This window comes from Giraffa tippelskirchi, chromosome 9, assembly GCF_054371585.1.
Source record: "Giraffa tippelskirchi isolate mGirTip1 chromosome 9, T2T-mGirTip1v1.2.pri, whole genome shotgun sequence".
Lineage (NCBI taxonomy): Eukaryota > Metazoa > Chordata > Mammalia > Artiodactyla > Giraffidae > Giraffa > Giraffa tippelskirchi.
This window is the reverse complement of record NC_137283.1, coordinates 25,246,150-25,260,214: the sequence shown is the minus strand read 5'-3', so window position 1 is coordinate 25,260,214 and position 14,065 is coordinate 25,246,150. Positions and strand designations below refer to the sequence as shown.

General features: G+C 39.4%; 1 protein-coding gene across 2 annotated transcripts in view; it reads left to right on the top strand.

Moving 5' to 3' along the window:
- Positions 1-14,065, top strand: part of CHL1 (cell adhesion molecule L1 like) — a 461,636-nt gene that overhangs the window by 120,741 nt on the left and 326,830 nt on the right. The window lies entirely within an intron of this gene.

Sequence of the window (14,065 nt, the reverse complement as noted above, 5' to 3'; positions counted from 1 at the left end):
CAATATAAGGAATTTGCTGAGGGCAAGTAAGGAGAAAGCGAATTCCAACTGTGCAAATCCTCTGGCCATCCAGCCTTAACAAATAGGAGCAAGTGAAAGCAGAGGAAGTCATTTCCTTAGCACAAGGGTAATTGCACTGAAAGGGAACTTGTGTTTTCAGTAGCTCATGCCCAGTGGTTCTGAGGGTAAATAGAATCAATAATACTAGCAACATAAGTAAGTGCTAAATGAGTATTTAATGAATTGAAAACAGACTAGAAAGCCAGCTATCAAGAGGTATTCCAGAACAAGAGAGGGGAGGAGAAAATCAGATCACCAATGAAGCACAAGTTGCAATTATATCTTTTTAGTTGACTTGACATCCAATTCATTTTTTAAACTACACTGCAGTTTATTTCCACAGTGTAAAACTGAGAAATGTAGAAAAGAAAAAAAGGTAATTTAAAAGATAGTAATATATGATTTTTCACCTTAAAATGATTTAAAATATAGTAGTATATAATTTTTCACCTGGCTCAGCACCTTTCTAACCTTGTAACCTCAAGTGACTTAATTAAACCTTCTTAAGCATCAGTTTACTCATGTGTACAGTCATAACACCTTCTTAGTGTTTTGAAGGGGCTTTCCTGATAGCTCAGTTGGGAAAGAATCTGCCTGCAATGCAGGAAACCCTGGTTCAGTTCCTGGGTTGAGAAAATCCCCTGGAGAAGGGATAGGCTACTAATTCTAATTTTGTTGGGCTTCCCATGTGGTTCAGCAGGAATGATTAAGATAATACACAGGTTTAGTACAATACCTGGAACATAATAAATGAGTGTTAAACAGGCAAAATAGTAAAATGTTATATTTTACAAATGTATGTCTAGTATTTTTTTCATTATATGGGTGACAGCACATTTCAGAACTCACATGTTTATATCCTGCTTTTCTCATTTTTATTATAAGCAATTGCAAACATCAGGAAAACCTCCTCACAAAAAACATATTGAAGGGCCACATAAAATCCTATCACAAGAATTTATCTAATTTTCTTGAATTATCTCCTATTAATGGAAATGCAGGTTGTTTCCTCTCATCCTCTTGTAACCAAGGCTCCATGAAGGTTTGTTAATCAACCTTCAATTAATGATCCTTCTAATACCCCAAACCTCATTCTGCCATTTCCTCTGCTCTACTCACCTCCATCATTGCATTTTAGCCACATGTCTTAGTTATATACCTTAAAAAACTTTCAGTTCAGTTCAGTTCAGTTCAGTTGCTCAGTCATGTCCAACTCTGTGATCCCAAGGATTGCAGCACACCAGGCCTCCTGTCCATCACCAACTCCCGGAGTCTACTCAAACTCATGTCCATTGAGTCGGTGATGCCATCCAACCATCTCATCCTCTGTCGTCCCTTAATCCTCCCACCTTCAATCTTTCCCAGCATCAGGGTCTTCTCAAATGAGTCAGTTCTTCGCATCAGATGGCCAAAGTATTGGAGTTTCAGCTTCAACATCAGTCTTTCCAATGAATATTCAGGACTGGTTTCCTTTGGCGTGGAGAGGGCCATGGGTGATTCAATTTTCAGTCCTGCCTATGTCTTTTGATATCACTTGGCCTCAATTTTTCCCTTGTAACCAAAAGGATCAAATGACCTCTGGGTTATTCCCAAGCCTAACATTCTCCTATTTTCTGTTTTGAAATTTTTCTATAAAGGAACAGGTATGATATTATGATCAATAGCTTTCAAGTCACCAAATCCACTCAGTACTGTCTTAATATATGTGACTAGATGCCAGTGTTTTGACAACACAGCCATAAGAGTGTCACTCACTCCCTTACTCCATCAGTCTGCCCTTTGGAATCACTGGATCCGTTGCCCCCAACACACACATATTTGCCATTCTGAAACTCCAAGGCTGACAGCCATCTAGATGCCCAATCCAGTGAATCATAGCCTACAGGTTAGCGTAATCTGGTCTATTTTGTCTCTAACCCCTCAAGCTGTTTATCTCCAGTCAGCTATGCTCTGGTCATATTAGTGTGGGTTTGCTTGGTTTTTGTTTGTTTGTTTGCATTTTGTTGTGAACTCTTTTCTTGTCTTGAGACTTCTCCACATCTCTTCTATGTCTGTCATTCTCCCCAAAGCTTTGCATGACTACCCCTATGTTCTTTCTTTGACGTCCATTAATGGACTGTTTCCTTAGAAAAATCTTCTTTCCCATAGCATGTCACTTTCCCTCTCCCCATTTTATAACTTAGCCCCTAACTGGATCAGTGATTACCTAACAATGATCACAGTTTGGATTTATATTCATCCTTTCATTCATTCATTGATGTATATTTTTTTGTGTGTGTTTATCTCTCCCACTAGAATGCAAGTTTCATGAGGACAGGATCTATAGCTGTCTTTTTCTTTTTATCAAAGTATAATTGACACATAACATGTTAACTTCAGGTATACAACACGATTCAATATCTGTATGTATTGTGAAATGATCATCACATTAAGTCTAGTTAACATCGATCACCATACACAGTTACAATTTTTTCTTGTGATTTTAAGAACTTTTAAGATCTACTCTCTTAGTAACTTTAGAATATACAACACAGTATTATTAACTATAGTTACTATACTATACATCCTCATGACTTATTTTATAACTGAAAGTTTGTGCAGTGTTATATTACCAGCCTCTACTATGTCATAGGCCTGGTGTATGTTTTTCCCCTCAAATATTTTTCTAAGTAAATGAAGAAATATCAGCTGGCCAGATTTCTACAGAAATTCTTCAAACACTTTAGTAAACAAGGAAACAAACAAAAAACCTTATCTCAGCTTTGTTCAAATATGAATGAAAGAGGAAATGGCAGGAGTGTTTAATATGCACTAGCTAGCTTTCTTCCTGCACAACCCTCATATCTTTTGAATGGCCAGAACACCTAGTAAATCAGCCTTCAGCATGATAGAGGATGGACTGTAGAGAATGGATTTCAACAGAGATGAAGTGAGGACGATCATAGCAATCTTCAGAGTGCTGAGGTGATTTATACGTACAGACTTCTGGATTACCTGCCACTGAATTTCATCTAGCCTCCTTATAATATTGCTGCCTGAGAAAGATACCACAGCTCTGGATGCACTGTCAGTATTGAATTTCACTCAGAAATGTGGCTCCAAAAAATGCACACATCTTCAACATTAATGATTCAAGTGGCTGTATCAAGAGAATAGCCTTTTGCTTGGAGTCCTGCTTTTCCTGAATAAGGCACACATGTTTTATGTTTATATTTGGGCTCTCTTTTATTTTTCCCCCCAAAATTTAGGTTTATCTTATCACTTCCAAAAATTTTCTTTCTAGAAGTTATGTCTTGGTTTTGATTTGTCTCATCCTATTATTAATAGTAACTTAAAAGGGACAAAAAATCAATATTGAATGTTGGCCATTGTCAAACTACCATATATTTTCCACCTAATTAACATTAGACCTCAGAGACTATAATGGACTCTAGTTCCTGGAGTTAACCATTGGCCAAGGAAGCATTTGTTCTGAGGTCAAAAAATTTCATTCATGCTGCAAATCACTTTGCTCCCAGTCACTGTGCAAGAGGCTGTGTATGTTTATCAAGGATTTTTGGATGGCTCCTTCTATCTGTTTTTGTGCCAGGATCTTTGAAGGGAGCATTGTGCTTGTGCAGTGAATTCCAGTTCATGACAGAGAAGAACATTTCTTCTCAAAACAACCTCTTTAGAACCAAGCCTTCCATGTCGTATTCCCATCCTGGATATTTTGTTGAACTTTGCTGTGTATTTGTGTGTGGCTGCGGGTATGGGTGTGTTGATCCTGTAGTTTTGTGCCTTAGCTCCATGGGTAACCTGTTTCACTGCTCATGGTAAAATGTACAGAGGCTGTTCTGCTTTCAAAGTTTCCATATCTTTCTCAAGCAGATTTTCCTTCTGTTCCCCTTCCCTGTTCTTTTCATCCAGAGAGCCTCAAGTTGGGCACGCATTAAAATCAAGATTCAGAGAAGCAGCCATTTCCACCACCTTTGTAAACACATGCTATTTCCATTTTCAAAGGGAAACTCAGGGAGCATTTTCCACTGAACCGTCCGGAAAGGGCCAATCTGGCTTCTTCGGGCTCAGGTTTTACCGGTTGCTACCAATAAGGAATCATTTTGTGGTGTCTCCAGAATTGAAACCCTCTGCCGCTTTGAATCCGGTTTTTAAATGTCCTTTTGCAAAGCCTGCCAAGAAGGAACTTGTGTTTAGAGAGCCAGGGTTTCATTTGCAATTGAAAGGGACAACCATATCTTTGTGGTTTTTAAAGGGATGGGAAAGAGCAAAAGGAAAGTAAAAGGAAATGGCAAAAGTTGGAAAAGGAGGAAACTCACGGGAGAGTCCCCTTTAGCTTTGTGTAGATTTTAAGGACAGCAATGTTCTTGGATTGTTATTGTCTCTTAAATACTCTGCTTAGTGCCTGTCATGGGCTGCTTGGCTTCTGACTGTGGGTGGCTGGAAGTCAAAGTTATAAACCAGGTCACTTAAACCCAAGATTTAGCCAGTGGCTCTTTTACATTTGTAAGCAAGAATATCTCTAGCCTCCCCACAGAGCAAGTGTGAGGACTGACCTTTCATGGATCACATGGATCACTTCTCAAAAGAGAAGTCAGACTAGTTTTGACATAAAAAGACTTTGCCAGCAGAGCTCTGGGCAGAGACAGGAATACTCAACACCGGAGAAAGCAGAGTGTATGCCAATGGTAGGAATATGACTAACTTGAAGGTAGGAAAAGGGATGGGGAGGTGAGGAGAGGAATGTAAGAAGCTAAAGTAAGGAAATCAAATGGATCACACTTTATCAGGACAAACAATATGCTGTCTTTTGCCAAATATGTGGCTGGGAAGGATGTAACTTTTCCAACTTTCTAGGGTTTTATATTTTTAAGGCTTTAATCATCATAAAAGGACTTGACAGGAAGGAGGGAAATAAGATATATACAGGAGGTACTCACAGGGAGGTACATTTTTTGAAATTAATTTTTATTAAAATATAGTTACTTTACTATGTTTTGGTAGTTTCTACCATACAGCAAAGTGAATCAGCTCTACATATACACTTATTTACTCTTTATTAAGTAATGTATCTGTGTTGCTTAGCTGTGTCTGACTCTTTGTGACCCTGCGGACTATATCCTGCTAGGCTTCTCTGTCCATGAAATTCTCCAGGCAAGAATACTGGAGTGGGTTGCCATTTCCTCCTCCATGGGGTCTTCCTGACCCAGGGATCAAGCCCAGGTCTCCTGCATGGCAGGTGGATTCTTTACTGTCTGAGCCACCAGGCAAGCCCCTTTTTGGTAATGAGAACCTACTGAGTAGGGCAGAGAACTCTACTCTGTGCTCGACAGTGACCTAAAAGGAGGCACGTTTTTGAGAAGCAGTTTATCACTAAAGGGAGAAGCAGGTACGGGTTTGGTCTTCCCCTAATTACCCTGCCCTTAGAACAGGGTTGAGGCTTCCCTGATAGCTCAGTTGGTAAAGAATCTGCCTGCAATGCTGGAGACCCTGGTTGGATTCCTGGGTGAGGAAGATCCCCTGGAGAAGGGATAGGCTACCCACCCCAGTATTCTTGGGCTTTCCTTGTGGCTCAGCTGGGAAAGAATCCATCTGCAATATGGGAGACCTGGGTTTGATCCCTGGGTTGGAAAGATCCCCTGGAGAATGAAAAGGCTACCCACTTCAGTATTCTGGCCCGGAGAATTCCAAAGGATTGCAAAGAGTCGGACATGACTGAGTGACTTGCACTTTCATTTTCACTTTCACTTTAGAACCTGGTTATTAAACGGAGTGGTTGTTCAGGTAATGTGCATGTGAAGAAGAGCGCTGAAGGAAGGAGGAGGGTGGAAACTTGAGGAAGGTGACTGCCGTTCATCAACCAGCTACAAGGCTTGGGCCCAGATCCTTCACCCTCTGGCCCTCAGGATCTTTGCCTCCAGAGAAATGTGCTTTGGTGAAAAGAAAGCTTTGTGCTTCTTCCCAACTATAAGACCAGTTGGATTAATATTCTGACTCAACAGCTGTGTGATTGTGGGTGGATAATTTCACCTCTCTGAGCTAATTTTCTCATATTTGCAGGAAGATAATAAGACCTGCTTTACTGGAATGAGTGAAAGTGAAAAACTATTAGTCACTCAGTTGTGTCCGACTCCTTGGGACCCAGCCAGGCTCCTCTGTTCACGGCATTTCCCAGGCAAGAATACTGGAGTGGGTTGCCATTTCCTTTTCCAGAGTCTCTTCCTGACCCAGGGATTGAACCCGGGTCTCCTGAATCACAGGCAGATTCTTTACCATCTGAGCCACTAGGGAAACCTGGGTCTGATTAAGAAAGAGCTATATAGTATCTGGCCTGAGATAGGTGCTAAGTAAGTGACAGCTGTTTTCTGTCCAATGAGGGGCCAAATGGCTTTTGTTCTTTTTAGCCCCTAGAAGTTTCTCATTCCATGGATCACTGTTAATGATTTAAAATTTATGAATATGGGCATATTCACTACAATAACATAGCACATATTTATTTCTTAATATCTTTACTAAGACTGTTTTTCTTTTGCTGATTTCACCAATTTATTTCAAAAAGAAATGATAGAATCACTAGGCCACATTAAAACAGTTCTCCACAAGAGAAATTGTTTCCATAATGGGGACTTTTCAGAATATTTTCACTGTGTGCTTGCACCTTTGCAAATGATCCAAGATAAAGTGCCTTCTATCTCTCCTGGGATGTGATTTTACAATCCAATTATTTTACTGACAGGAAGCATCGTCTTCATTTCTAGTCAAAATTTACCTTAATTTCCACTTGTGCCATGCTAAATAATTCACTCTTCTCTTTGATCTGCTAGATATACATATACCAAACCTTTTTTTCAAATTTTTCTTTCTCTTGGTTTCTGTGTATGTAATGAGATGAATGGCCTTTAATCAATAGCTTCCTTACCGAAAATACATATGTGCTTTTGCTTTCAGCATTCACTAAGATTCTTTGCTGCTGAGAATATGTGAGGTAAGTAGATGCAGCTAATACTCATTAAACTGAAATCCTTGGATTTTAAGCTTTATGGAAACATATAATGAAAAAAGCAAAGATATGAGGAAATAATTTAAAAGTAAAATATTCACCCAGGTATTAGTAAAGCCACAGTACATTGCATAGTCCTTGGTGGCTTCAGTGTCACCAGCATCACCTATTTCCACATTTATAAAAGATACTCTAAGACTATGCAATATCTGGACAATATCTGGGTGTGTTTCTGTAGTATATCAGAACACCTGGAATGTAGACTTGGCTGTGCTTTTTGTAGAAAGGAATTCCTTTAAGAGATGATGTGGAAGGCACAGGGAAAAGACACAGAAACCCACAGAATGCCCTAGGTTCTGTGCTAGAACCAGCATTAGGCTTAGAACAGGTGTGGTTTCCCTTGATTCCCTGAAATAAGATATTTAGTTATGGCTTGGGAGAGGAGTGTGGACACGGGAAACCACAGTGTATATCTGGGGGGAGGGGCTGTTGCTGTTCAGTTGCTCAGTCGTGTACAACTCTTTGTGACCCCATGGACTGCACCACACCAGACTTGTCCTTCCTTGTCCTTCACTATCTCCCAGAGTTTGCTAAAACTCATGTCCATTGAGTTGATAATGTCATCCAACCACATCATCCCCTGTCACTTCCTTCTTCTGCCCTCAATCTTTCCCAGCATGGGAGTCTGTTGCAGTGAGTCGGCTCTTTGCATCAGGTTCCAAAGGATTGGAAATTCAGCTTCAGCATCAGTCTTTCCAATGAATATTCAGGGTTGATTTCCTTTAGGGTTGACTGGTTGGATCTCCTTGCAGTCCACAGGACTCTCAAGAGTCTTCTCCAGCATCACAATTCAAAATTAGCAGCTCTTCAGTGCTCAGCTTTCTTTATAGTCCAACTCTCACATCCATACATGTCTACTGAAAAAACCATAGCTTTGACTATTTGGACTTCTGCTGGCAAAGTAATCTCTCTGCTTTTTAATATGCTGTCTAGGTTTCTCATAGCTTTTCTTTCAATGAGCAAACACCTTTTAATTTCATGGCTGCAGTCACTATCCACAGTGATTTTGGAGCCCAAGAAAATAAACTCTGACACTGTTTCCATTGTTTCCCCGTCTATTTGCCATGAAGTGATGGGACCAGATGCCATGATCTTAGTTTTTGAATGTTGAGTTTTAAGCCAGCTTTTTCACTTTCCTCTTTCACTTTCATCAAGAGGCTCTTCACTTTCTGCCATTAGTGGGGAGAGCTATGGGTGGATTTGTTTTATTTTATTGGGGGGAAGGCTCTTTCTCTTCAATTGAAAGATTAGGGGTTATTCGCTGCTGCATCACCACCACCTTTTCCTCTGTGTGTGTGTGTGTGTGTACTGATTGATACTGGCCATTTTCTGTATGCTTTCTAAATTTAGTGAACCCATGGTTCTACATCATTATACATTGTTTACTGTTGAACTGTCAACTTTCACTTCACATGGTCAGCCAGTAAAACAGAAAGTACATCAAATGCTTGATGTCTTTGTGAAAAGATCAGAAATTATTCTTGGCAATGAAAAACTAGATCTACTACTGCGTAACAACTCTACATATCTGAAATATTATATTGTGCTATTTTTGTCTGTTTCCCTGAAAAAGGGAAAGAAACATTTATTAAAGCAGTTAATATTGGGCAAAGCCTTATGTTCAGTTCAGTCACTCAGTTGTGTCCGACTCTGTGTGACCCCGTGGACTGCAGCACACCAGGCTTCCCTGTCCATCACCAACTCCTGGAGCTTACTCAAACTCATGTGCATCGAGCTGGTGATGTCATCCAACCATTTCATCCTCTTATGTTAAGCCTGTTAAAAACAACATCGTGTATAATTCTTTCATTGACTCTTAGAGTTAGTTATCAGACACTGTTTGTGGCCCGCAAAATAGCTTTTCTTCCCTTTTTTCTTTCTAACAAAATCCATGTGCTCAGTTAAAGCACTCCCATATTCCTTTGTCTCTTCCAGCCAGGGTGGTAGAATTCTTACCAGTGAAAAACTATGAGAGATCTGTTGGGTGTGGGGGAATGTCAGGAAAAACTATTTTCTCTTTATGTCAACTTTCTCTCCCCCAGGATATACTTGTCTAAATATTCCCTCTGCATATAGTTAAAATCATATCAGTAGAGTCATAGTTTTTCTTTCAATCATCAAACATACTATAGAAAGCTCAAGAGGAGAACAGAAGTCTAATGTATTTATCCATATTTTTGCTGACCATGTTTTTTCTTCCTTCCTGGTGTTTCATTCTTTCATTATTGCCTTTCTTTTTAGAGAACTCCCTTTAGCTATTCTTTTAGGGTAGGTCTGATGATGAAAATTTTCTTGGTTTTCCTTCCTTTCAGTATGTCTTGACTTTCCCTTCCTTTCTAGAGGACATTTTCACTGGTCAAAGAAATCTGGCTTGACATTTCTTTTCTTTAAGGACAGTACACTATTTTGCCATGTTTTCTGGCATACATAACCTCTGATGAGAAGTCGTCATTCCATTTGTTTTCTTCTGTAAGTGTGCCATTTCCCCCCAGCTGCATTCAAGAATGTTTCCCTTTGTCTTCAGTTTTCAGAAGTTTAAGTATATTATATCTTGTCATGGATTTCTATTGGCTCATTTTGTTTACCATCTGATTACTTTTTTGAGTTTGTAGGATCATGTCATTTTCCAGATTTGAAACGTTTTGGCCATTATCTCTGTGAATGCTTTTTTTCAATTTTGCCTTCTTTTTTATCTCTCTCTCTGGTACTTTGAGGGGTTAAATTGAATAATGTTTAGTTATAGTCCAACAGGTCTATGAGGCCATTCATTTATGTTGTCTTTTTTCCCTGCTGTTCAAACTGGGTGATTTCTGTTTTTCCATCTTTGAGTTCACTAGTTCTATCCTCTATCTCCTCCTTTCTGTTTCTTCAATTCTAAAATTTCAGTTGGGTACTTCTTTATAAATTTCATTCCTTTGCTGAGGCTTTCTAATTTCAGTTTGTTTCATGCATGTTTACGATTGCTCACCAAAGCATTTTATCATGGCAGCTTTAAAATATTTGAGAACTCTTAGCAGTTCATCTTGTATCCAGAACTGTTGGTTTTCTTTCTTTTTTTTCTGTAGAGTTTGAGATCCTCCTGTTTCTTGGCATGAGTACTTTTTTTTTAAATATAGAAACATGCACACTTTAACAATATAAGACAATGGATTTTATTTATTTATTTATTTATTTGTTTGTTTGTTTTTAAATTTTTTATTTTTTTAATTTTAATTGGAGGCTAATTACTTTACAATATTGTGGTGGTTTTGCCATATAGTCACATGAATCAGTCGTGGTTGTACATGTGTTCCCCATCCTGACACTCCCTCCCACCTCCCTCCTCATCCCATCTCTTAGGGTCATCCCAGTGCACCAGCCCTCAGTACCCTGCCTCATGCATCAAACCTGGACTGGCGATCTATTTCACATATGATAATATACATGTTTCAATGCTATTCTCTCAAATCATCCCACCCTTGCCTTCTCCCACAGAGTCCAACAGTCTGTTCTTTACATCTGTGTCTCTTTTGCTGTCTCACATATAGGGTCATCGTTACCATCTTTCTAAATTCCATATATATGCATTAATATACTATATTGGTGCTTTTCTTTCTGACTTACTTTGCTCTCTATGATAGGCTCCAGTTTCATCCACCTCATTAGAACTGATTCAAATGCATTCTTTTTAATAGTTGAGTAATATTCCATTGTGTATATGTACCACAGCTTTCTTATCCATTCGTCTGCCAATGGACATCTAGGCTGCTTCCATGTCCTAGCTATTGTAAACAGTGCTGTGATGAACACTGGGGTACACATGTCTCTTTCAATTCTGATTTCCTCGGTGTGTATGCCCAGCAGTGGGATTGCCAGGTCATATGGCAGTTCTATTTCCAGTTTTTTAAGGAATCTCCACACTGTTCTCCGCAGTGGCTGTACTAGTTTGCATTCCCACCAGCAGTGTAAGAGGGTTCCTTTGCCTCTGCACCCTCTCCAGCATTTATTGTTTGTGGACTTTTTGATAGCAGCCATTGTAACCGGTGTGAGACGGTACCTCATTGTGGTTTTGATTTGCATTTCTCTGATAGTAAGTGATGTTGAGCATCTTTTCGTATGTTTGTTAGCCATTTGTATGTCTTCTTTGGAGAAATGTCTGTTTAGTTCTTTGGCCCATTTTTTGATTGGGTTGCTTATTTTTCTGGAATTGAGCTGCAGGAGCTGCTTGTATATTTTTGAGATTAATTCTTTGTCAATTGTTTCGTTTGCTATTATTTTCTCCCATTCTGAAGGCTGTCTGTTCAACTTGCTTATTGTTTCCTTCATTGTGCAAAAGCTTTTAAGTTTAATTAGGTCTCAGTTGTTTGTTTTTGCTTTTATTTCCTTTACTCTGGGAGGTGGGTCATAGAGGATCCTGCTGTGCTTTATGTCAGAGAGTGTTTTGCCTATGTTTTCCTCTAGGGGTTTTATGATTTCTGGTCTTACATTTAGATCTTTAATCCATTTTGAGTTTATTTTTGTGTATGGTGTTAGGAAGTGTTCTAGTTTCATTCTGTTACAAGTGGCTGACCAGTTTTCCCAGCACCACTTGTTAAAGAGATTGTCTTTACTCCATTGTATATTGTTGCCTCCTTTGTCAAAGATAAGGTGTCCATAGGTGCATGGATTTATCTCTGGGCTTTCTATTTTGTTCCATTGATCTAAATTTCTATCTTTGTTCCAGTACCTTACTGTCATGATGACTGTAGCTTTGTAGTAGAGCCTGAAGTCAGGCGGGTTGATTCCTCCAGTTCCATTCTTCTTTCTCAAGATTGCTTTGGCTATTCGAGATATTTTATAATTCCATACAAATTGTGAAATTATTTGTTCTAACTAATGGATTTTATTTAAAGCTTCTGCTTTAGCTGACTTGCACTGACCTCCTCTGGCATGTCTGGGAAGAAGAAGATGTTGTTTCCTTACTGCCAGGTAGAAGTCCAAGCTCCCTACTCAGGTTCTGTTGTCATCAGAGGGGTAGAGTTCATTAATGCTGGGTTGGGGTGAAAGATCTGGTTTCCCATGTAGTCTCCACTGACACTGTGGAGGCAGGAGCCCCATTATTTGCCTGTGGGGTGACACTCCCAGCTCTGAAGTTTGCCTTCTTTGACATTTCCCAACAGGAAAGTTGTGGCTCCACATCACAGCCTCATGAGGGTAAAAGCCTAGGCCCTTCCCTTGGCTTTTGCTGTTAGGCTTGAGGCCTTAGTTCTCTTTGTGATATTTGGCTGGAATACAGTGGTGATTGTACAGTTGTTGTTTTTTTTTTTTTTTTTCCTAGCTTGCTAGGCTTCTCCTGCCTCTAACTATAGCTAGCACACCTTAGCTTTGGTTGGGCCTTTTTTATTTATTCATTTTTTGGCCTACATTCATGCATTCATTGGAATTCTCAGGTTGCCACCTTCTTCAACTCCAGGTCTGAAGTATGACCAAGAAATTCACTTCCATGTCATGCCTTGGGTCTTTTTTTTGTTATTGGACTCCTTGGGTCTTGAAGTCCCTAATCAATCTACATTATTCTCTCCACGTTTCTTATGTTTGCTTTAGCTACATTGTCCATGGTTTTTAGTTATGCTTAGTGGGAGGTATACAGAAAAGTATTTCTACTCCATATTCCTTGAAGCAGTAGTCACTCAGGAATATACATTTTTACTTAGTGATTTTTATAATTACTCCCAGGTGATTCTGAGTCAAAGATCTATGGGTTACCCTTTGAGAAACATTAGCTACATAATGAATCTGAGACCCAGAGAGACTAACTCAAAAAGTAGATGTCAAATACTCAGGCTGTACAACACAAAGTTTAAACTAGAACCCATGTCTTCTGGCTTCCCTTTCAATACCCTTTCCTCCTCGTTACACTAAATAAAGCAGCTAAAAATACCAAAAGGAAATAATGTACCAATTTCACTGGTATTTATGAAGATCAGTTTGCCTAGAGATAATGCACAGACTTAAAAAAATGTAGAGGCACAATCTTTCTAATACATTTGTTTCCCACAAGCTGCAATATAATTTCTACTGAGGAGGATTCCAGGCAATTGCTCCAAGATAGGGTATTGTCTGTACATGAGAGGATTGTTCTTGGAAGTAAAAGTCTACACAGTCTACTGAGGGTGCTGCATACTTGCCTGCATAGTCTGACTCACACACAGTGAAGCTTTTCCAGTTATGTTAATACTCATCTGTCAGTGGCCTCTATAATTGCCTAAGTTAGTTGGTAGACATGCAGGCAATGTTAATTCTCTGCAAATATAGTTATTCATAACTTGGTGTCAATTGCATTGTCCTCAATAGAGACAGCTCTTCAGATATCACTGGCATTGAGGGCAAGAAGGCTGTATTCAGTCATCTCTGGGGAGCTAGTGAAATCTGGAGAGACAGGCAATGGTGTGGGAGCGAAGGCAGCATACAAATGCATCTAATGAAATATGGGCATCCTTCAGTGGCTGCCTTTCATTTGACTGGCCTCATGCACAGGTTGTACCAGATGGCACTCTCATGGTTTCCATCAGTGTGGAAATGCAATGAAGAAGGGGAGGAGAAGAATAGATGAAAAAAAAAAAATCTGCACAGCTGAAAATAATTATGATTATGTAACTAATGACCCAGGGAATTAGAGGAAGCCAAACTCATTGGAACTCGGGCCACATGCAGGCAGATGTCACAACTTAATGACAAAAGATGAATTGCTTTATATCCTGCATAGTAACACATGATGAGGGCTTTTGATTCTTCGTTCCAAATCCCTGTCTTAGAATATGGTCATAAGGAGAACCATATCCTGAGTATCTTTCCATTTTGAAGTGAAATTGAGCTAGCAGCAGTCCTGGATTGTTAAAAATGTCAAAATAATTTCAGTAAATCTTAGATCGATATTTATTTTGACCTGTAGGAGGAGCAGGAAGCAACCTGAAGGATGTTGGAGATAGC